Here is a 22,700-nt window from a genome sequence, read left to right as displayed (position 1 = left end):
AATAAGTAATTGCCATTTTTGGCTGCATTAGTTGAGATAGAAAGCTTGTATGCCAGTTTCTCCTTGATCAAATCTATTCATTGCATGCCTGATAATATTGTGATAACTTTATTTTTAACTGATGACATTACTGCTTCAGGAAACTCTCCCCTCATCACCCACCCATTACTAAAAAGTTCTGATTCTGTACTCATTGAATCATATTTCCTCTTTGATTCAAATGGGCGATAATGTCTGTCATGCTTTTCCTGTTCACCTTAAGCTGTAATGCAATTGCTTTTTTCTTTAATTCGAGACGCAGTGTTCATATAAGGCTGTGTGTGATGAAATGTCAATTCTTGGATGTTATTCATCATTTGACTGCTTTTAGCCTCAAATCTTAGCGTATTCTGTAAATAATGGTTCACTACTGACAGCTATGGTAAGGATTGGAGTCGCAGCATTTTATTGCGTGCATAACTGGGGAAAGTAAGTTTGCAGTCTAGCATACTTTGAGTGACTATACACCTTCCAGACATGCCTTGGCCATCTGCCAGTTGACAACACAGACTCTCCTGTGTCTTTGTGTTTTGTGACACTCCTGTTCCATTTGTCTGTCTATTTTTTTACTGTCTTTTGTTCAACCTTGTTGCCCTCTTTACATTTCTTATTTGTGTCTCTGCCACTCTTCATTTCTATTGTTCACACTGATACCAGATTGTAAAGCCCTGACTATTATTCAATATGACTATTGATTTCCAACCTGAAAGTTCTTCAGGTACAAGGAGAACTGCACTCTTGCAGATGCTCTCTTTCACTGGAGTCATTGCACAATGGGAGCAAGGGCATTATTTTAAAGAAGTCCATGAGAGCAATGTTTATCCTTAAACAATGAAAGCTAAAAATAGATGATCTAGTCTTCATGTGAATGCTAACTCTCTGTACATGGCTGCACTATTTCAGATAGTGACTGCACTTCTTAACTATCGTTGCATTAATATCTTGCATTTATTAGCCTTTTTCCCAGATATCCCAAATTATTTTAGATGTAATTAATGCTGTGTATTTTCCCTTTGAAAATAACCTCCCTTCAGAGAAAATATAAGCATCATTATTCATGCCAAGATGGTGCCAAATGAACCTCCCCATACAATGTAACTCTGTGTATATAATGTCACATGCACATGCGGTTTCCCATAACTCTCTTACCCCTCAAAAAAAAGTTTTGTGCTTACTGGTAAATAAGTATAAAGTTAAAGTTAACTATGTTACCACTTCAGAGAGTGTAAGCATAACTTCCACGAATCATGGTGTCTATAGATTTTATGCTACTTAACTTAAAATGTATTAACTGGAACCATGCAAAGTCTTTTAAGTCACGGGCCATAGTCTTTCAAATGTCCTGGAGGGTCTCTTTCTCTCTTGGATCTTCTTGGGGATAAAGAGCACCGAAATGGAGTACAGCTTTTCAACTTTTTCGGATTTTTTTTGAGGCGGTTTAATTGCCAGTCATCCTCCTCACCTCCTTCCTCTATCGATCATTCTCGTCAGTGTGCAGAATTGCAAATGGTTATCTCCATCTTGTATTCTTAAAACTCTCTTTCCTCCAGTGAGTCTTGCTTAGATTCCTTGTCATCCAAGTTTTTCAAACATTTTCCCATCCACCTTCTCCTCCTGTTCTCACCCTTTCTGCCTTTCCCATTCTCTGTTACTTATCTTGTTCTCACTGCCATTTCCTTCACTCATGTTCCCGCTCTTCCTTGTCTTTATCCTGCCCTCTTGTGTGTTTTCCCATTTCTTTGCTCATTTCCTTGAAAAGTTTAAAGTTCATCTAATCTGCCTTTAGGTGCCCTGAAGACATTAAATACTTTGAGTTTCTTTGTAACAACCTTTGTTTCCCATGATTTATTTCTGAAGATTTCATCTGAAGAGCTTCGATGCCTTTTTTTCATCAGATATCTTCAGATGAACTATTTGACTTCTCAGCTCTGAGCACTTTGCTTCATTCTGAGCCCTCTTCATCTCAAGCTGTTGAAGTAACATTTTCAGATCTATAATATTCCCATTGGACAGACAGAATGTATCCTCATCCTTGCACACAGTATGTCTCTCAAAGTTGGTGGCAATCAGTTGATTGAGTCCATTCATGTACAAAATGATTTTTTTCTTCGCTTCTACAAACTCAACCCTTCAGCATTCTTTTTCTTCATTAAGTGAAACAATATTCTGATGAAATGCATCTAGCTGTTCATCACTGGGGACATATCAATTGAGTAGCCTGTTGTATACAATATCTCACAAAGCTCTTTTTCTTCCTCTTTTAGGCACTTCATCTTCTCTTTCTTCTCCTTCAAAGAGACCTCCAAATGTGTCCACAAATCTTTTTTCCATCTGCAGTATTCCAGTCTTCTTCTGGCAGACGTGCATCCAAACAGAGTTCCTGACACACTGCATGGAGCTTTCTGGCACACAGCAATGCTCTTTTTCAGCCGCTGCCTTAAATTTTCTTCTGCAATCGTCATATCCACAAACGGCCCTTAATATGCTTTTTATCAACTTCTGTACTTTGCAGTCTTTGATCATCTGGAATTCCAGTCTCTTCCCAGATATTCCAAAGATGGGAAAGTACTGCATTGAAACAGGTGACTGACTTGCTCGCTAGTGCAACATTTTTCTGCACCATCCTCTGGGCTGGTAGCGTGCTAACCTGGCTGCATGGCCCCTGTGTGGGCATCCAGTCCCCAGCTGTTTGGGCCCTCTCTTGGCATCTGGCCCTCAGCTGTCCCAGCCCCAGCTATTCGGCCCCTCTCTTTCTCTCTCTCTCACTCACTTTCTCTTTTTCTTTATTCTCACTTTTTTGTTGTCTTTCTCTCTAGTTTCTTCCTTTTTTTCCCTCTGCTGCCGAGCATGCGCATTTGTCTCAATACAGCTCGATGTCATTCCTTTTGTTTTTTAAACCAAATTTTCACCTCCGACGTCCCTTTTACATCCTGTTAAATCCTGTTGTCCGGAGTGTGGAATTTTTTTTCCATCCTCGTCGCCATGTTGTCATGTATTTTCCATTTGAAAATAACCTCACTCAAGATAAACTATAAGCATCTTTTATTCATTGCCAAGATGGCACCAAACTGAATCTCCCCATACAATGGAACTCCGTGTATATGATGTCATGAACATTCCCCTAACAATGAAGTATTTTTGAAGGTTATTTACAATGCCTTTTTCCAGCTTGGTGGAATTTTGGTTGTGCAGGCATCTCATCAAAGATGTCCCAACAAAGGATCCTGACCCAAAATGTTAACTGACTGTTCCTCTCTACGGATGCTGCCTCACCTGTTGAGCCCCTCCAGCTTCTCGTTGCTCATTCAAGATGACAGCACCTGCAGTGTTTGTATTTCTCGAATAACCACCCTTGCATCTTTTTGTGCCTCTGTCTGTCTCCATGCTGTTTCGAGGATGATACAAGTAAAATAAATCTCAGATTCCACTGAAAGATTCTGTGAATAAGCCTTGCTGATCCATTTACCGAGTCATCTGCTGTTGCCTGGGAATCTACTAATGTTGCTTTAATGCACTATTATCCCTGGATAATTTACTGAGAGCAATAACAGCTGATGAATGGATCATACAACAAAGCAGATTACTACTTATTAATAAATGAATGGAGTCGGTACATATCTGAGGAACTACCTGAGGCACAATGCTGTCTCTCCAGAATCTTCCTAATTCTCTGGATTGATTTGTGTTTTCTTCCAGACCGATGTCTCTGGCATTAAGACATTCAATAGGCTAAATTAGCCAGGTTGATATTAGAACACCACCCACCCCCCCCCCCCCCCCCCCCCACCCACCAACCCGATATTCTGAGATCTGTTATGCGAAGAGATTTTCAGGCTGTCAGAGCAATGGGTTCAAAGCCTCCAAGAAGAATTGCAGCATCCACCCCCTTAATGCTCGGAATCTCTCATTCTATTCCTCTCAAAGAGGAGAAGGAGTATTCAGCATGGATATCCGCGTGCAGGATATTCTAAAGGTGAACCTCCAGGTTTAATTGGTGGTGAAGAAGGTGAATGCAATGTTGGCATTCGTATCGAAAGGAATAGGATACAAGAGCAGGGATGTGATCTTGGGGCTTTATAAGACACTGTTGAGGCCTCACTTGGAGTACAGGATACAGTTTTGGGCTCCTTGTGCAAGGAAGGATGTGCTAACATTGGAGAGGGTTCAGAGAAAATATACAAGAATGATTTCTAGAATGAAGGGATTACCATATGAGGAACATTTGACGACTCTTGGAGTTTAGAAGAATGGGGGTTGGGGGATGTCATAGAAGCAATGTTGAAAGATCTGGACAGAGTAGATGTGGTAAAGTTGTTTCCCATGATAGAGGAGTCGAGGACAAGAGGGCACAACTTCAGGATTAATGGGCATCCATTTAAAACAGAGATGCAGCAGAATTTCTTTAGTCAGAGAGTGGTGAACCTCTGAAACTTGCTGCCATGGATGGCTGTGCAGGCTAAGTCATTGGGTGTATTTAAGGCAGAGATTGATAGGTATCTGAATCATCAGAATATCAAAGGGTATGGGGAGAAAGCAGAGGAGCAGGGCTGAGAGGGGGAATGGATCAGCTCATGATGGAATGGTGGAGCAGACTCAACAGGCCAAATGGCGTACTTCTGCTCCTATATCTTATGGTCTTATGGTATTGACAACCATGAGTCTATGTATTATGATCACAGAGATATTCTGCATAATTGAGAGATGAAGGGAACCACCTCATAAACTACATTCCTGTCTGCCCATCTGCAGAAAAATCCATTGCCCCATTTTGTCTTCACTAGCCACCTCAGAACCTCTAAATCTTTGTATATTTTTGGGTACAACCTGTTTCCATATCTTGAAAGAAACATTTTATTTTCAATGAGTTTTCTCAACATAGGAATGAAAAAAACCTCAATTAAAATATCACTTTGTTCCAGTTTTTTGTTTTATTCAGTCAGAGAACGTGGGTATCACTCCATTGATCACCGACTTCCAAATTCCATTGAAAATGTGGAGTTGAGCATAATCTATGGGTGAAGTATTTGCCCAATTTAGTGAGGCTGGGTGTTCCCAAATGCTGTCCTGGCAGAAATGTTGGGAAATGGTGATACACTTCTGAATGGAGAGTAAAGTGGAGGTGAAACTGTAGATGGAGACTTTCCTGAGTGTCTGCAACCCTTATTTTACTAAGTGATTGGATCATATATTTGGAAGGCATTTTCAAAGAAAGCTTGGTGAATTGATCCAGTAGACTTCGTAAATAGTATTCACTGCAGCCATCATGATCCAGTGGTGGCAGATGCCAATGGTTAAGATGGTGATTGAGAAGGTAGTCAAGGATCATGATAGCATCAATTGTGGTTTGTAATATTGGAATTCTGCTCACTCAAACCAGTGCTTTGCAGGTGGTTTAATGGCTTTGGACAATCAAGAGATAAGCCCATTATTGATCTTGCCCCATGATAATTCTGTTGCTGGTCAGTTTCTAATCCTGGATGTCTCCAGGATGTTGATGGCGATTAAATTCATTAACATGATTCCTTGCATTCTTGGGAGATGTCTTTCCTTGTAGAAAGACATTTCTTTTTAGCAGTGGTATCGGGTCTAGTTCTTTCTTCTTTGGCTTGGCTTCGCGGACGAAGATTTATGGAGGGGGTAAAAGTCCACGTCAGCTGCAGGCTCGATTGTGGCTGACAAGTCCGATGCGGGACAGGCAGACATGGTTGCAGCGGATACAGGGGAAAATTGGTTGGTTGGGGTTGGGTGTTGGGTTTTTCCTCCTTTGTCTTTTGTCAGTGAGGTGGGCTCTGCGGTCGTCTTCAAAGGAGGTTGCTGCCCGCCGAACTGTGAGGCGCCAAGATGCACGGTTTGAGGCGATATCAGCCCACTGGCGGTGGTCAATGTGGAAGGCACCAAGAGATTTCTTTAGGCAGTCCTTGTACCTCTTCTTTGGTGCACCTCTGTCACGGTGGCCAGTGGAGAGCTCGCCATATAACACGATCTTGGGAAGGCGATGGTCCTCCATAACTCTCCATGTCTGGAAATTAACCAAGCTTTACAGGATGAGGGCATTCAATAAAGATATTTTTTCCACATTGTATGTTGTTATAATCTGAAATACATTGTATGATTATATTTCACCACATTTATTATGTATCTAGATGAAAACTTGAATTGTCAGCGCCTGGAAGGCCTCAGATCAATGCTGGTAAATGGAATTGGTGTCGGTGGGAAATTGATGGTTACCATGAATGCAGTGAGCTGAAGGGCTCATTTCCATGCTAAATGATTCCATAATGGTCATTCCCACCATTTCTTAAGAATTCCATTCTGTTCTCCATCTTTGGACCAAAGGTTTAATGACGTCTGTGGTTAGAGGAGACGAGAGACTTCAGACACTGGAATCTAGAGAAAAGATCTGGTGCAATCCTAATCCAGGCTCTCAACCTGAAACCTTGATCATTCCTTTTCCCCAATAGAGGCTGCTTTGCTCTGAGGTCAATTATCCTGTCACAACTTAGGATGATGATCAGTGAAGTAAATGGTGTTTGACAGCACTGTCGATTCTATTGCTGCTGAGGCAAGACAGATGCTGCGGTTAATGGCTGAAATGGCATTGCTCTCATTATATGGATAAACCTGAATTATATCATTGGTTAAGGGAGCAGTGAGCTCAGAGTACAAATAGTCTGCAATCAGGATATCAAATTGCCATGAATCAACACATAAGAACCTGTCTTAATGAATTAGCAGGAAATCTTTCTCTATTTTGTTAGTACCTACCAATCTTCTTCATAATTTCAAGAGCAGAAAAAAATTTAAGCGTAAAACTTAATCCAGACGTTCTGTGGGAAGCTTGTCAAAGACGGATTAATGAAAGTATTTGCCAATTGGTTTCCGCATTACCTGATGTTTCTGCTTGACATATGAGAACGTTATTCATTCTTAAGCTGTTTACAGATGAATAGCACAAGATCATGGTGTCGAGGTACCATCAGGGGCAAAGTCAAATGTTTGTGTCTGGAGTAACTTTTTTTTAAATAAATTCCTGAAGGACGGTTTAAAGAAAATCACAAGTTACATTGATCCTATGTAAAGTGCTTTTCACTGAAGCTTTCACAACCTCTTCCTAACTTGTTCTGTGTCGTTACTGGCAAACTGGTCTGTTCTGTTTCTTTTGAGACATTGCAATGATCTTGGAAGGATGATGGCTGCCTTTAAGGGCCAGACTGCTGCAGCTCTGCTCTGAGATCATCACCTTGTTCCTACCTCTTTATTCTTAAATAAGTACATTGTCGTAGCTGAAATTTGTTCAAATGATAAATATATAGAATTTACCAAGGTGCTAGAAGCAATGCATTGTGCCACATTTACCCAACATACATCCGACAGACTCTTTGCAGGAAATTTCAACATTAATTATTCTGCTGTAAACACTGTTGTTTTTAAACAGACCCTGCCCTGCTTTGTATATATGAACATCTTCTATTCACTCTGGGGGAGGGGGGTGGGAATCAGCAGAGAAACAAATATTGATTCTACCAAAAACCCTGTTACTGTCTATCCTTGTTACGCCCCTATCCTCCTCTTCGTAGTAATGGGAAATCCTTAAAGTTCCAAGAAGTGGGAAATAAGCAGGATGAGAACAGTTAGCTCATCAACAAGATTTAGCTCATAAACAAGGTATCCACCTAAACTAAAGGATCATCATCTCAACTAGAATAAAGTATAAATTAAGCAGTAAGCAAAGATAATGAAGCCTTTGCCAAAATTAACAGAATAAAGAATATTTTTTAGATCAGTTCATTTTAATCTTATGGGAAGAATATGGTCGAAACTAATGCAAAGGCAGATCCTTGGTGATCGATCAATATTTGAGTGTTGCCACTGACTACATTCAAACGGATGTTTTGGGAATAATTTCAACAAGGCTTGGAACTAAGAATTAAAATCATCTGATCAGCCTCCTCTATTCTACTTTCAACTAAATTGGACCCTTTGTAATGTGCGGTGGTGTGTGGGCTTCCCCTCTGACATCATTGTCAGAGCGGAGCTTCGTTCACTTACTGGCAGTATTAGCCATTCATGATGTTACTGGGCTGGTATCTGTTACGAGAAGCTTTTTCTTCAAATGGCTAAAAAGAAGGCAGATGCTGGAGTCTGGAGCAAAATAAAACAATCTGGTGGAGAAACCCAGCTGAGTAGCATTAGTAGAGGTGGAGGGGGGGAGGTCCTGTCATCTACCCTGCCTCCTTATATTGGTGATCTCTTCTTTCCTCAATCAATCTTGATGAAGAGATTTGACCCTAAATATCAGCAATTCTAAGCACCCAGCTGATGTTGCTCTCCCACTAAGTTTCTCTGGCAGATTTTTTTTTTGTTTGTAGAAATGACATTTATGTCCTAAAGGAGGTTATTTTCTGGATTGTCAGTAGCATTTGTGTGAAGTTGGACTTCTGTAAATTGGATCTTCCGTAATCCGTAGCCCATGCACCATGCCAGGATGAGGAAGAGACTTCTCTGATGCAATGACAAGCTGCAGGTTGTGATACCAGGCAGAGATTTGCTGTGGTTGCTGAGATAGATAATGTGGTGTGCGTCAGAGTGATTTAAAACAACAGAGAGAGGTGTCAGGAATGAGGGCATGGCAATAGGCTTTCCTACATCATTTCACATATCACTGTGCCTTGGAAAAACCGAGCCTGTGAATGCATTGCTTACCAGAGGAGGGGCAAGCAGGAAGACTCAATGGAAGTGTCCTTTCTTCCTGGCCAAAGGTCCCTGATCTACTTTTCATAGCCAACAATTGCCATACACTCATCTAAAGTAATGGAGAGGTGTCACCACTTAAGCACCCAATGACTGAAAACGGCAGCAGATAAAAGCCGTGGTAAACATCCTCGGTATGAAGTTGCACATTCCGTGCACCTCAAAACCTGTTCAAGTTGTCAAACTGCCCAGTCAGCCCTCCCAGAGTGCTAGGTTAAACAAACACAACAAAGCAGCCGAACATGTCGCTCATTGTACTGTGAAGTGATTAATGAATGCCATGGTTGCAGCTTATAGCATCAATTTATGCTGGAAGGGGATGAAAGGTGATGAACTATTGTGGACATAATTAGGTACACCACTGTCACCAGCAAAGTTTCAGAAGTGCTGAGGTTTGGCTTCACCCAAAAATGATCAATGGCATCAACCAAATTATAGAGTGTGTTTCCATTTTAGTACACTTTAATACATTTAAAGTAAATGATAAATATTCTCTGCTGAGTTGCATCACACTGTTCATTTCTAAGATGAGGAACAGACATTTCTAAAGTTCCTTTAGATGGTGATTCTGTTTCTTCACCAGTGTCTTTGGTGCAAAATATGACCACACTGAACCAAAAAGGAGGGGGAAAGGGCACTAACAAGGAAAGTGTTGGCAATACAATAGGAGTCCCTGAAATTATGCTGCTTGTCTGACAAACTGTTTGACCAAAGCACTTCCCTTTTCAATGGTTATGTTAATCTATATGTCAAATCACAGAGAAGACATCCATGTTTTATGCACCCAGGCATTGTTTCCTCAAGGTGCACTTTTAGGACCAATATATTTAATGTCCATAATAATGCATTTATTGGCATATAAGTTGTTCAATGTACATGTGCAATGAAAATGAATAAAAGCAAAAATAAAATGTTGGAAATACTCAATGCCACCTCTGTGAGCCAGAAAACAGAGTCAATATTTCAGATCAATAACCTTCTATGAGAGTGAGGAAAATCAGAAATGAAATAAGGTTTATAAGCAGTAGTGAACAAAAGAGAGAGTCTGTGAGAGAGAGAACTAGAAGGAATTGGTTACATGTGGGGTAAGTGATGGAGGAGGATGCAGAGGTATTCCTGGAAGAAGTGCAAATAGGAGGGGATGGATGAAGCCTGCAATATAAGCGAAGAACAGAAAATGTTGGAAGAGTGAGACATGAGACTGGAATTTGTGGCTTCTTGACATCGGTTAATATGGTTGACTTTGAGGAAACGTTTGCATTTCTGCTGGCTACAATGAATTTTCTTTGCACTCTGAGGCAGGCTTGGCAGCAAAAATTACTTAGAACCCGCCACCTTCTCTCTGGTGCGGTTTTTCCACTGTCTTCTAACGTTCTACGTTTGCTCTGGAAAATCTTCATTGTTTGAGTAAGGGGTCATTGGAAATATTTTCTGACAGCCAATTTTACTAACAATTTTGCCAACGATATTCATGGTAGAAGTACTCCTGGAAAGTGGCACATCATTGGATCCTGGTCAAATTGGCTCAAATTTTCTGCACCCCTTATACGTAACTCTGGAAAATGTGTGCAAAGGTTCTACTTTGCTGAATTCCGCTCCCACTGGCAGTACAGCAACTCACTACCCCAATCCTGCAGTGGCCTTGATCTACTTGTAGTGATAAGGGTAGGGTCCTTCTATGTGCCAAGAACCTTCCTCAGCAAAATGTGTAAATCATTTGGTGCAATAGAGAGGATGTTGCCTGAAAAAAGAAGGGACCCAAAACTGATTTTCATAGCAAGAGGAATTGTTTTCAGGATCAAGGATGGCTTTCTACAATTACAGAATGCCTTGGTTTTTCACTATAGCAAGCCTGCTGCATGAAGAGACATTAGGTTGACTTGGACAGTTTCCATTGGGATTTAGAGGAATGAGAGGTGATCACATTAAATTTTACAAAGTTCTTACAGGGCTAGGTAGAGCAGACATAGGGAAGAAGGTTCCCCAGGAAGGAGGAGGAGTCTTGAATGAGGGGCCACAGTCTCAGGTGACAAGACCGAGATGAGGTAAATTACTCAGTGGAGAACCTCTTGACTATGGATTCAGAGGGCTGTAGAGTTCAAGATGCCAGTTATATTTAAGAAAAAGTTGGATGAATTTCTAGACATAAGAGCATGTTGAGAATCTGGAATTATGGTATTGAGATAGATGATCAGCCTTGATCATATAACTATTGTCAGTTAAACTGGAAGGAAATGATGGATGTGAGATTGGCCCAATAAGTTTGTTACAGGCGATGGAACAGATTTCAAAGACTATTTATTCTACTCTTGCTCCAATGTTCAATGTTGTTATGGCTACAAACTGATATCAAAAGCCAGGTATTCTGCCCTAATGACCACAGACAACAAGAGCAAACCAAAGATAATGTCTTTGCTTTTCTATTCTACCTGTTCCCTCATCCACATAAATGCATTTTGCTTGCTTTTTAACCTGTAAACTAATGAATTATCTCAGGAGTGACATGTCAGAAATATGTGATTCCAAGGGAGGACTATGGGGGGTGGGGAAGAAACATAAGCTCCTATGAGCTGAGTTGCTGCTATAGAGATGGATAAAGCTGGAATAGTAAAGGTACAGTCTTTCTGGCAGACATCCAAAACCCAGTGAGGGCTTCTTAATGAAAAAGCTTGCGTGTCCCTTTATGTAAGACTGCCTGAGGTCTAAAATGATTAAATCGGTAGAAACCCCAGCTATAATGATCCTCTTTAACAACCTCTCAGAAAGAAAGCACAAAAGAAAGTGAAAAAAGTCGTGCAATTATGTGGACGTCCCATGAGTTATGACCATGGACTCCGAGTTTGTTCTGACCCTTTAACTTCTGATTAGGAAAAATACTAGTTTGTTTCCAAACAAGCTTTGTCTCTGGTAATTCACCTTCCACAAAATCAGTGACATTTGTATGATTAAACAGTGATTGTGTTCTTTTGTAATGTGAGATGCAATTAGGTAGGGCAGCAGGGTTAGTATCACAGTTAGTCAATGCTATTTCAGTGCTGACAACTCCGGTTTAAATCCAGAACTCTCTGTAAATTCTCACCATGGCCACAAGGGTTTCCTTCAGGTGGTCAGGCTTCCTCTCATCCTTCAAATACCTTTTGGAGTTTGAAAGTTAATTCGTACATTTGGGTGGCACAGGCTCGTATAAGGGTATCTCTTAAATTAAAAAAAAAATACAGTGATTGATTATGAACGAGAAAATTTAATGGTCCTGCATTAGCAACTAAAATGAAAGATAGCAATCACTCAAAGGTAGCAGTAACCCTCCAATCTTCTCTCTTTTAATTGTAGCCTCCTGTTCCAGATTTACTTTGACTCATACCTTGATGAAGGGCCCAAGCCCTCAGTTGTGTATTTTTACATTTGCTATATAAAGGGCATCGAGTCCACGCTGCTGAAGATCCAGCTGCGCTGGGTGGGTCACGTCTCCAGAATGGAGGACCATCGCCTTCCCAAGATCGTGTTATATGGCGAGCTCTCCACTGGCCACCGTGACAGAGGTGCACCAAAGAAAAGGTACAAGGACTGCCTAAAGAAATCTCTTGGTGCCTGCCACATTGACCACCGCCAGTGGGCTGATATCACCTCAAACCGTGCATCTTGGCGCCTCAAAGTTTGGCGGGCAGCAACCTCCTTTGAAGAAGACCGTAGAGCCCACCTCACTGACAAAAGGCAAAGGAGGAAAAACCCAACACCCAACTCCAACCCACCAATTTTCCCCTGCAGCCGCTGCAACCGTGTCTGCCTGTCCCGCATCGGACTGGTCAGCCACAAACGAGCCTGCAGCTGGCGTGGACTTTTACCCCCTCCATAAATCTTCGTCCGCGAAGCCAAGCCAAAGAAGAAGAAAGAAGAAAAAGAAAGAAAGATATAAAGGGCACTGAGTGACTTGTTGAGTTTCTCCAGCTTTGTGTTTCTACTTTGACTAATGTTCATTGCTGATTTTAATACTTAAAACCTTTCAATAAGCAACTGAAACCCTGAAGAATTGCTTACTGATTAATTCAGTGGTTCTCAACCTTTTTCTTTCCACTCACATACCACTTTAAGTATTCTCTAATCTGTGATTAGTAAGGGATTGCTTAAGGTGGTATGTGTGTGGAAAGAAAAAGTTTCAAAACCACTGTATTAATCATACTTAATTGACTCGTTATGTGCATAGTTTCATAACTCCAAAGGAAACGGGCCAATGACAATTTTTCTCCAGCAAAATATTTCAGTAACAATTGGGTCTAGAGCAGTGATTCTCAACCTTCCCTTCCCACTCACATAAGCAATCCCTTACTAATCACAGAGAACCGATGGCAGTGGGATTACTTAAAGTGATATATGAGTGGAAAGAAAAAGGTTGAGAATCACTGGATTATATCAGGGTCCTTTGGTATGGTTAACCTTCTATGGCCCTTTCATGGAGCTTTACCGATTCATGATATCATCATATCCATGACCCTGGAGAGAAAGATATCTGACTCAGTGGGACACATTTCATTGATGGAATATCAAACCAGAAAATAATCAGAAAGCCCTCGAGCACTGACTGGATAGACAGAGATCCTGTAATAACACTTGTCAATGAAAACTTTGCTTCCTGAACACTTTGGGGAATATTTTATGGGTTCTGGGCTGCTGATCACCAAAATTACCATTAAAATTTTCCTATCATATCCTTTTTTATAAAATCTATTTTTTATATTTCCTGTCATTTTTAATATGTTTCAAGCATACAAAAAGTGCAACGTCTTTGAAAATTCATTATCTGCATTTGCACTTGGACTTCTTCCCTGCCGATCTTGGCAGTCAGTGACGAAAGTTGTAAAAGGTTTCACCAGGACATTGCAACCATGGAAAAGTGGTATCAGGACAACTGGAATCCATCATTGCTGGCTGACTATTGTTTGACATGGAGCGAGAGGCATCAGATGCTGAGTACAAACATAAATCAGCAACAAAGCGGGCAGTACAGTTGCCGTAGCAGTTAACACAATGCCTGCAATTGGGACCAGGGTTCCAATCCCACACTGACTGTTCGGAGTTTGTACATTCTCCCTGTGTCTGCATGGGTTTTCCTTCGGGGCTCCTTGTTTCCTCTCACCATCTGAAATATACTGGGGGTATAGGTTAATTGGGTGTAAATTCAGTGACATGGAATTGTGGGCCAAAATGGCCTGTTACCATGATGTATATCTAAATTTAATTTTATTTTTAAAAAATATTTTTAGATCAGGTGTGTCACATTTAACACAATGAGTCAGCACCATTATGCAATTAAAATGCTAGATTCAATCAAAGTTAATTTAATGTTTCTCCAACTTCCTATATGATACAGCAAATCTGAAATTATCTTTGTGTTCAGCTTGGCGTTGTCCATCATAATCCAAATTTTAAAATAATTTGAAAAAGTTGTTGTCCAGTGTTATACCTTGCTTCTATCAAATAATTGCATCAATATTTCCATTATTAGCCTGATGTGAAACAGATAAACCAAATATTTTTCAGTAATATTGTTGTGCGTCCCACACATTCCTTTGCACCCAGAATTTGGCTTGGGGTTGCACTTATCTATCCTTTCACGTTCTGCCACCATCAGCGACACTGCCCTTCCATGAAGCATAACTAATAAACAAACTGTAGGCAGCAGAAACTATAGATCACCTTGAGGAGTTTCTGCAGCAAATTTTCAGACTTTTTCCATTGTTTTGCAATGTCCCTAGTCATCAGAAACATTTAAAACAATACAAAAAAACATTCGATTTTCTTTTTTAAAAAGCAATTAACAAAAATGTTAAATAATAATTTTATGTAATACTGCAATTAAGCCATAGAAATTAACTAAAACATTAAAATTAATTGTAATAAATGAGCAAAAGTACTTTTTGTGAAAGTTTCTGACCTTTTAAATAAGAGGCTCTGCTCAACGTGCCATGCTGGCTGGAATAAAGCTGACAGTCTAGATTCAAAGCCATGGTGAAGTTCAATTTTAGAAAATAAACACAGAGTCAGCTTAATCCTTCGACAAAGGGCAAACATGCCAAACCAGAAATCAGACAGGTAAACTCCCTTTTCTTCTTACTGAGGTAAGTGTATCATCCCTTTGTTAGAGATAGAGGGCACATTCCAGTTGCAGTTTTATCTGGGTTCATTATAATTGGAGCAAAATGTGTTTACTCTTGCATAAAAATCCTCATTGCAATAAAAACTGACACGCCATTGACTTTCATCTGTTTGGCATAACTTGGGTTACTGAGCAAATCCAGAGCGGAAATTGCAAAGGGTTTGACCACTATTTTGGTGCTTAGACCTGGGATGATGCCACAGGATCTCAAATGTTACACCACTGGATAAAAAGTAGTTACAGCTTTCAACTTGGCAGCTGCAGGGTGCTTGCCCTAATGCTAGTGATTTAGAGACCATAATCCGAGGTAATATTAATTCAAACTTGGAAAATCTGTTAAATAAATGTTTGCTCATGTTTGATTAATGTTATTGAGTTTTAATCAGAAGGAAAAGGAAGATTGAATGGGAACTGTTTATGACTGACCAAAAAGTTATTGCTTAAATGTAACTTAATAGACATTGGCAAAATTAACAAGTGAAAACTAAAGGGATAATGGACTTTAAAAACAAACTGGCTAAAGGCCATAATGCCCAGAATATAGATGAGTTTTATTCATTTCTGAGGGAAGTGTGCAATGATATCCCTAGGTGTTAGGATGGAGACCTGCTGTTCTTGATAACCTAGACTAAACGCTCATGTCATAATTTCAATGTTGGCTACTGAAATGGGAAAGGAGCAGGAAGGACATTTTATAAAAAAAAAACAAAGACTGGTAGAAGATTATAAAATATATATAGCAGTGGATGCATGTGGCAAATAGAATAAGGAGAGATCATATTGTTTAACATCAACATTTTAAAAGGATGCATGAACATGGATATCTACGCAACTCTTTGAAAGGGTCAAATCATGTTATAACAACAGGTTTGGCAACAGAGAAATAGAATAGAAAAGCAAAGAAGCAACACTGAAACTACATAAATCACAGGTTAGGCCATTGGAGTATTGCAGTGAATTTGGAAACAACTAATCCGGTCAACCAAGCCTTGGGGGAGGATATAATAAAAATTTATCAGATTGGCTTCAGGGTTATGTGGAGAGAGAATGGTGGCAAATATTGTTTTCATTAGAGCAGAGATGATGGAGGAAAAAAATCCAAATCTATGAATGGTCTTAATGGAATAAATGAAGAGAAACTATTTTTAGTGCAGAATTGGTAGCCAAAGGACAAAGTCACATGGTTATTGGCAACAAAAAAGAACAAGGGTCACAAGAGGAAGGAGTGAAAACAGATTGGATTTTAACTTGCAAAATAGAATTCTTAAACATTTTTAAATATGTAAACAATATTTAATGTGTGTATGATTTACATGCTTAAAGTAAAGAGCAGAGAAGTGGGTCAACCAAAGGGTAATTTGGACAATGGACTAAATGGGCCTGTCCTATGCTACAATTCCATTGCATGAGTTTGAAATTTACAGTACCATGCCGGCTTCTCGTACCGTACTGTACTGTATGGTTTCTCTGAGTGAAGTTGCCAAGTCTACAGTCTTTTTCTGGAGGAAAAACTGAATTTGCCAAAGTTTAATTTTTTCTGAAGTTCCATGCATCTATCTCTGCAAGTAAGTTTTCATACCACAAGTCACCATCATGAATGCATGAAATAGGTGATCCATAGACCTGTGATCCCATTTCCATTCTGATTTGAATTATTGTGACACTTTTCCACCCGTTTTGTTTTACAGATACATTTCTGCGTGGCATTGGTCTGGGGTATAGAAATCAACTTTGTTAAACTGGAATTCTGCTGGACCAGTCAGATTTTGAAGCGATCCTCCTCGTGTATTGAGGAGTAATCTATATTTTGAAATCCCTCTGAAAGCTGTATGTTTTATGCCAATGCCCAACATGTGTCTACAATCTTTCTGAATGCTTCGTATTCATCGTTCTCCATTTCAGAAATGCTTGGTTTTCAAGAGTACAGGTGTGCAATCAGGCAGATGATGCCCTAATCTACACCAATCTGATAGTTTACAATAGTTCTGTTTGATATAGGTTTGGAATCAAAATTTGCTTGAGATTTGATTGAAAGAAAATGATTATTTCCAAGTAGCTTGAATTCAGTGGCTTTGTAAAGATTATTGGCAGGCCCCATTTTGGCTCTAAGTGCAAGCCCAGAGTTTACCATGGACTGGAAGATACTGCCTGCTGTGGCTGGCTGGGTTCCTGGCAGAGTGATTTGATTTAATAATGTAAAATCACATTGCCAGGGATTACCAACCTGTCACCAGCTAATGCCGACAGCTCCTTGCAGAAAAATGCATCTGACTATTGGGGAGAAAGAAATTGTGGATTTTTCCACCTTCTTGACAATGAAGGAAGTGCTTAAACAAAAAATAAAGGATGAGGATGGATCAGGTCTACCACCTGCTGTCCTGATGGTAATGTAGCAGATATGTTGTGCTCTTAGACATTCCTCAGGTGAGAAACCTCTCTAACCTTTATGATATCTGCCCTTTTGGAAAAGACTGTAATTAGCCATGGGACCATTCAACATTACAAAATTGGGCAAAGTGCACAGCATAATTTGCTAATCCATTAAACATCTGAGTACTGTTTCCTTTGAAGTTGGTGAAAATTAATATCAGGAAATTTACCCTGTAGTCTAACAACAGCAATGACTCCAAAATATGCTAGATTCTACATAACATTTTAATATGGATGTTTCGCAGGAAGACCACCAAATAAAATTTTACACCAGAGTAGATAAAGGGGCAGATTTCACTTTTAATTTCACTCAGAAATTAAATCTACCCATTATCTCCAAAATGTTTCCAAAGGATCAGATTTTATAGAGCATCTTGATGGGAGTTACAAAGGTTTAATCAAGGTATTACAAAGCTAATTAGTAAATTAAAGCATAATACTTTTCCAATGTTAGTTTTAGCTTGTACACAGTGGTCAGAAGGGAGCTGACGCTTGTACCCTCGGTGTACTGCTCTCCTTCAGCTATTCTGCTTGGGAGGGTAGTAAGAAACGAGAGCTGGGTTAAAATTATATCCCCAGATCTCCTCAAGTATGGTTGAATTCAAAAATTCACTTTTAATCTCATACATTGGTTAATGTGAAAGAATTATTGATCGATTCAGCTGATAGCAGTTCTGGATTAGAGAGTTTCTCATTTCAACAATACCAACCACTTTGAAAGAAGAATCAAAAATTGGGAAAACTGCTCGAAATGTAAAACAAAACTGGGAACACTCAGCATGTGTTCGAAGAGAAACTGGGTTTAAAATTTCAGGTCAAAGTCCTTTCAACGAAAGAGTTCTTGATGTTTTAAGGAAAATGTGAAAATAATTTTTTTTTCCAAATCACTCTGAGGCCATAAACTCAGCAACTTGCAATGCAAATTAACCATTCATTTCTTATAATTTTCCAACCATCAAAGACCATAAAATAGAACGAAACCTGAGAAAATAACTCATTTATTATTTTTTTTCTGTCAAGACTGCACCGGGGACAAAATTACACACAGATTGCAATTGACAAGATCTTCAGACAATGAACCAGTGTCAACTGTGCCAGGATATAATGGTGTCTTCCATTAACAAGAAAACATGGGGTGACAAAAAATATATTCCTCCGTGTTTGCTCCTTGCTTTAAGTCCCTCATTGTTTTGCAAAAGAAAGGATGTGAATGTTATCATTTTTTTTGGGGGGGGGAGGGAGAGGGGAAGCAAATTCTGCATTGTCTGTGCCATCAGGAGTGAGCCTGTGTCTTTGCCTTGCCAGTGTTTTTTTTTTTCGCTCACCTTCAGCTGTTTCCGATTATGAAGTGAATGGCCACGTGGAGATACTAAGGGAGCCTGCAGGAGGGATTTTGTGTCTGAGCCCTTTGCGGTGAAGGACTTAGCTAATTCTGTGAACAGATCTTTGAGCACCTTCATGTTCACAGTGGCTAAGTTCCGCACCTCAGGGGTTGAACTCGAGAGGATTTCCGGACTTCGATTTGCAGTTCATATGTCAGTAGGTCCCCAGGTCTTGCTGGTTCTAATTATTATGCGTGATTCAATTCACTCTTTTCCAGAATGCATGAATTCAACAGGCTGATTAAAATGAGGGAGATTTAAGCGGGGACTTTTGGTCCAAAAGCAGATATCACTTTGTTTTTTTTTCAGAATATTCACCACAGCTCCTTCAAAATTCATAGCAGTAGCAACTGCACATCTAATCTTAGCCAGACAGATGTTGCATATTTACTTACAATTTGTGATTATATTGCACATCCCCAGACAATATAATATTTTATAATTTTTACCAGCCGAAGTGCTATTTCAGACTATTCAACACTTGCGTGGGGCACTAAAAGAATTTGCTTGCCTGCACTTGAACTCGCGTTATAGAGATGGGATTTCCATTGCGCATTCTCCCCTCTCTTCTGACCCAGCTCTTCCACTTCTACTGCACCTCAGATACTTTCATTTTAATTATTTCATTTATCTCCATCCCAGTAATTGCATCATTCCAAAGCTCAATAAATTAGTTGCATTAGCAGGTGCTAACTGAAATTTTCTTTGAGGGTGCAGTGTCATCTGTGGTACCTTTGATGGGCAAAGGAGCAAAGATATCAAGTTACTGCTGCAATTTCTTTCAGAATTTTGACACGAGAGAAAAATACAGAAGCTCTGTTTTTATGTAAGATTTGGAAAGAAACCAGGAGTTCATTTCATTTGAGAACCTCACTTAAAAAGCCAAGGACCCAAAATGCATGGTTAAATAAAAGTTTTAAAAAATGAGTAAAGCAGCAGGTAAAGACAAACTTGTCTTTTAGGGCCTAAAGATAGGTTATAAATAGTGTGTGAATATTTCAATAATTCTGTATCTCCAAGAGCTTGTGGAAGAAATACCTGAGACAAGTCCATTCATCTGAATTCCATTACTGATGACCAAATTGGGAGGGAATGCTGGAGATTCCTTTGAGGAATATTTGAGGAATTACTTATGAAGAAAGGGCACAAGTAGAGGAAGACAACAGTTAGGCAACGGGTTGAAGGATAATGAGTAAACATTTGTCATAACATCAGCATTTCTTTGCAATCGGCCCAGGAGTGCAGAAGAGATGTTTGTGGAGTCTCTCAGTGCTAGTTTGATGTTCAATGAAAATTTTAGAAAAAGCTACAAATTTGGAAGTCTGAAATTTTTTTAAAAACCCAGAAAATGTCAAACACTTGGCACGTAAGGCGGCATCCATGGAAAAAGAAAAGGTTACGACAAAGACTGGAGGTCAGGAAAAACCAAGCTCATATTTCAAAGTTCAAGTCAAGGAAAGGAAGAAGACAAAAAGTATTTTAATAATTCTCCATCTCCAAAGAATAGTGCAAAAATTAATTTTGACAAAGCATCTTGAACGTGAAATGTTACTCTGCTTCCTGTTGGTTGAGTGTGAACAGTCTTGAATCCTAGCATTCATGATGAATAGGAGCTCCATGATATGAACAGTAGAGGCTGAAGATAAAGTAAAATTAAGGAAGGGATCATCTGGTTTAAGCATGGATATTTGCTGCACTGTTCGCTAAAGAGTTATGATAAGAAGGAATGTAAATTATCAGCTCCAATAAATGTTTTATAGCCAGTAGAAAACTTTATTGACATGGAAAGGAAGGAGCGAGAATGGGGAAGTCATCAGCTGCACTCTAGGAGTAACTGACTAAAATAAGTATAGAGCTAAGTCCCATCGGAGCCAGTCCAGGCATCTGCATGTGGGGTTTTATTTCCATTCCTCAGAAGCATTTTTTTTAATCTCTTAAAATCAATTCATTGGATTTGGCTCCAAAGGGTCTGGAAAAATTCTCCTCAAGTATTAGCAGAGATATCAAATAAAGCAGAAGTGGTCAGATTAAATCTATGGAAAAATAATAACGTAAAGAGGGAACAATCCAAGCTCACACAACATTCTGTGCCATAAAATATTTTAAAGGTTTGTTTCTAGTTTAAGGCCTTACTTAAAACAGTTTTTGACATAGAAAATTGATACTTAGGTGCAAATCCCACACTGCCATCCAAAAATTCACTATACCTCATTTGAGGTGCACCACATCATGAATATCTAACAGATTTTTAAAAAATGCTTTCTAACTCTTTCAATGCCATCATAAGGTTTGATATGAAAGGGATGGCGGATCTGTGAAAATAAAAACTTTTATTGAATTCAGATAAGGGAGATGAGAAGATTTTAGCAGTTCATTTTGTTTGTTAGAATTATCAAAACTTGCTTTTATGGTTATAAAGTATATATAGCGTAGAAATGGCCTAGTTGTTCCAACAGGTTTATACGAATGTTTCTGTTCCACTTTTATAGTTGTTTGTTTGTTTATAAATGTGAATTGGATTTTTAAAAAAACGATCACAGCTAAAGGTTGTAAGTTTCCAAGCAAATGGATTGATTCAATTCCCTCTTGACTACATTGAATACAAATAGCCTCTCAACATGAAGAGACCTTGAAATACCATGTGTCTATTTATATGCTCATTATGTCTTGCTTGTAAATTAAATATTGTGTTGCAATGGGAAAGGGATATATTTTTGAAAGTTTATTTCTCTTTGATGAATACAAAAAATGTACAAATAATGCAAAGTATTAAAGAAATCACATTGATGGAAGTATCCATGTCCTCTTTGATCTTTCTACTTTGATATTATTTGCCATAAGTTGGGATTGGAGAGTGTTTGTTGTACTAGAGAAATGAAAAATGTAATTAGAGACAGGAAACCACCGAATATGTCCGTCCTGAGCAAATATTCAAAGGGCATCAAGTCGTATTTGATGAAATACACCCCCAAAGAAGAATCACACTGAAGCTCAAGAGTTTCCTTTGCAGTTGGCATGAAAAAGAATGATCCCTGGGGTGCTACTGATGTTATTTGATTGATAGAAAAGTGAAATCATAATGTAGACTCACTATGGAACATTTAATGGTGCATAAGTCATATTTTATTTCTAGCAGTAGTAAGAGATTCCTTCCCTTAATGGCAGAGTGTGCCATTTAAAATATATTTTAAGACCAGCTTTTGTCATTTGTTTTTTTTATCTCTGTGTGTTCTATTTTATTTGGATTGTGCAAATATGATATCATAAAATATTAACCATTGAAAATACGAGAACAAATGACATCGGAAAAACCCCAGCAAATGTACAGAGCTAATACTTACAGGATTTTCTAACATTTGATGCCACGTGGCATATCTTCAAAATGTGATTCCTATTTGAAAAAAATTTTTTTTTCTTCTTAATAGCTGAATATACATTGCTCTGACTTCATTTTGATGATAGCTGAATTTTTCCAGCAATAATTACTAAAAATCAGTAACAAAAAAAACAGTATTCATGCAAATTTTCTATTTAATGATTAGTACACTAGTTAAAGTTGCTAATGGTTACTTTATGCTCAACTGTACTATGAAAAATGTCATTTAAATTCTTCTGGCTCTACAACTTAGTCCAATTTACCAGAAACTGAGAGCAACAAATAAAATAACCTTGAAATTGCTTTATGCAATTATCATTTAAAATTAATTAACCTTTCAATTTAAATAGCAGATAGAAACGTAAAATATTGTTACGCCATCAGGCTAATGTGTTATGGGGTAAAGTGAACAGGTACTGTTGCAGGTAAAAATGAGGGTGACTGTTTTAAGGAATGGTACTCTGCATAAGAGAATTTGTGAAATTGAATAGGATGCAATGTAGGCTTTTGATTCACCAGTTTTATATTTCTTAATCTGAGATCTTGCATCAGGGACAGGAAGGTACTTTTT

The 22,700-nt window shown here is 39.0% G+C and overlaps 1 long non-coding RNA gene across 3 annotated transcripts in view; it reads left to right on the top strand.

Moving 5' to 3' along the window:
- Positions 1-16,810, top strand: part of LOC138763913 (uncharacterized) — a 90,857-nt gene extending 74,047 nt beyond the window's left edge. For 2 of the 3 annotated variants that reach the window (XR_011357894.1, XR_011357892.1), the window contains one exon: positions 16,630-16,810. This is a non-coding gene — a long non-coding RNA (uncharacterized lncRNA). Of the gene's footprint in view, positions 1-12,205; positions 12,294-16,629 lie in introns of those variants that run through there. The other variant, XR_011357893.1, reaches the window with a different exon arrangement.
- The last annotated feature ends 5,890 nt before the right edge of the window (positions 16,811-22,700 follow it).

The sequence above is a fragment of the Narcine bancroftii genome, chromosome 5, assembly GCF_036971445.1.
Source record: "Narcine bancroftii isolate sNarBan1 chromosome 5, sNarBan1.hap1, whole genome shotgun sequence".
NCBI classification, from domain to species: Eukaryota; Metazoa; Chordata; class Chondrichthyes; order Torpediniformes; family Narcinidae; genus Narcine; species Narcine bancroftii.
The sequence above is the reverse complement of the archived record's forward strand: the minus strand, read 5'-3'. Positions and strand labels throughout refer to the sequence as shown.